Below are 2,500 nucleotides of genomic sequence, written 5' to 3'. Positions count from 1 at the left end.
CTTTCTCCCTGTGAAGTACCCCAGGCCACCCACGCCAGGACACTCGAAAAGGGGATGATGACCCATGATGACCTCTTACGTCGTACTTAAGACATTCCAGCGACCCTCTCTAGCCTTTCCACCGACTCACCCCCTTCCCTACCCCTTTCCTTCCCTCCTTTCCGTCCGCTTCCCCCCTTCCCTTCCCCCTTCCCCCTTCCCTTCCCCTTCCCCCTTCTCTTCCCCTTCCACCCTTTTCTTCTCCTTTCCCCCTTCCCTTCCCCTTTCCCCCTTTTCCTTCCCCTTCCCTTCCCCTTCCCCCCTTTCTTCCTCTTCCCCCCATTCCGTCCCCTTCACCCCTTCCCTTCACCTTCCACCCTTTCCTTCCCCTTCCCCCCTTCCCTTCCCCCCTTTCCTTCCCCTTCCCTTCTCCTTCCCCCCTTCCACCGACCCCCCCTTCTCTTCCCCTTCATCCCTTCCCTTCCCCCCTTTCCGTCTCCTTCCCATTACCCCCTTCCCTTCCCCTTCCCCTCTTTCCTTCCCCCTCCCCCCTTTCTTCCTCTTCCACCCTTCCCTTCCCCTTCCCCCCTTCCCTTCCCCTGCCACCCTTCCCTTCCCTTCACCTTCCATCCTTCCCCCCTTCCCTTCCCCTTCCCCCCTTCCCTTCCCCTTCCCCTTCCCCTTCCTCTTCCCCTTCCCCTTCCCCCCTTCCCTTCCCCTTCCCCTTCCCCTTCCTCTTCCCCTTCCCCTTCCCCCCTTCCCTTCCCCTGCCACCCTTCCCCCCTTCTCTTCCCCTTCCTCCCTTTCCGTCCCTTTCCCCCCTTCCCTTCCCCTTCCCCCCTTCCCCCCTTCCCTTCCCTTTGCCCTTCCCCTTCCCCTTCCACCCTTCCCTTCCCCCTTCCTTTCACCTTCCCCCCTTCCCCCCTACTCCACTTCTCCTGGGTGAAAATGAGGTCACAGTCCCCTTACCCATATGACCTTGGCTGACCCTCCAGACAACACTTCAACCCTGAACTTCTGCTCACCCACTCTTCGAGTCACAAAACCTAAATCAAAATACCGTTAATTACAACAGTTATTCTTTCAAGTGTTAATTACAAAACGCATTAAAAGGAAACAAGTATAAAGGGGAGTCCAACGTGTAAGATCTTGCATTCCCTCCTTGATTAAGTTCAAGAATCAATCGGTTTTGTAATTACCTGCTCTCGTAGCTATTGCACATTCAATGCTAATTACGTGTATTATAAGGAGGAAAAGGAGAAGGAGAAGGAGGAAAAGGAGGAGGAGGAGGAGGAAGAAGAGGAGGAGGAAGAGGAGAGGGGAAAGAATGAAGTGGGAGGAATCGAGATATAATGAGGATACGGATAATGAGGTGAATTGGGTGCAGGAAATGAGAGAGAAATATAGGGGACGAGGAAGAGGAAGAGGAAGAGGAGGAGGAGGAGGAGGAGAGGGGAAAGAAGGAAGAGGAAGAGGAGGAGGAAGAAGAGGAGAGGGGAATGAAGGAAGTGGAAGGAATCGAGATATAATGGGGATAAGGATAATGAGGTGAATTGGGTGCAGGAAATATGAGAGAGAAATATAGAGGACGAGGAAGAGGAAGAGGAAGAGGCAGAAGAAGAAAAAGAAGATGATGTAAAAGAATATGATGAAGAAAAAGAAGAGGAAAAAGAAGTTGAATAGTAAGGAAAAGAAGAAGAAGAAAGAAAAAGAGGAGAAGAAGAGGAAGAAAAAAGGAAGAAGAGGAATAATAAGAAGAAACAGTATAAGGGAAGTAGGAGTAAAAGGAAGAAGAAACGAAAGAAATAAAAGAACGGCGAGGAAAAAGAGATAAAGAAGAAAAGGAATAAGAAAGAGGAGCAGAAAGAAAGAAAAGAAGAACGCTAAAACCCAAAAATATAAACGGAACAATAAAATAATAATAAAAGGGAAAATTTTGGTTGAAGAAAGCAATAAACAAAGAAAAAAAAAGAAACGACACAACCATCATTCACAAAGCAAATTGCCCCCAAAACAATCACATTTAATAACAACGATCTTTATCAACACCCAGTTACACAAAATACACAAATACCAACACATATCGAACCTCTTTCTCCTTTACATCAAAAGCCGCGATGGTGCCGAAGTGGGTGTCAAAATACGTAATAGAGTTATATCGTTTAGTGAACGACGTAAATACGGTTGTAATATAACTCGTAAGAGGATATTGATTGAGATTATGTGTGGATATGATTTATTATACATTTTTACGTAGGTACGTCTGTGTGTGTTGTTACGTCAGGCTAAGAGCTTCTAATCTTTGCCGAAAATTGCTCTATGTCCAGCTTCAGGTTTATCTATGTTTACACTAATTTCTCACCTCTTTAACATACACACACATACTGATATAGATACGCACTGGCACAGATACACACTGATACAGACATACGCACAAAACACACACACACACTGAAACAAACACACAACACACACACGCAAAAAAAGAAAAGAAAAAAAAACACGCAAAAACACACACACA

The 2,500-nt window shown here is 46.9% G+C and overlaps 1 protein-coding gene across 2 annotated transcripts in view; it reads right to left on the bottom strand.

Annotated features, from left to right (window-relative positions):
• The window catches only part of LOC122247137 (uncharacterized), a 191,864-nt gene that overhangs the window by 48,600 nt on the left and 140,764 nt on the right, over positions 1–2,500 (bottom strand). The window lies entirely within an intron of this gene.

This window comes from Penaeus japonicus, unplaced genomic scaffold (assembly GCF_977035675.1).
Source record: "Penaeus japonicus unplaced genomic scaffold, GWHDUDI00000001_assembly GWHDUDI00000031, whole genome shotgun sequence".
Classification (NCBI taxonomy): Eukaryota; Metazoa; Arthropoda; class Malacostraca; order Decapoda; family Penaeidae; genus Penaeus; species Penaeus japonicus.
This window is presented reverse-complemented; position numbering and strand designations above follow the sequence as displayed.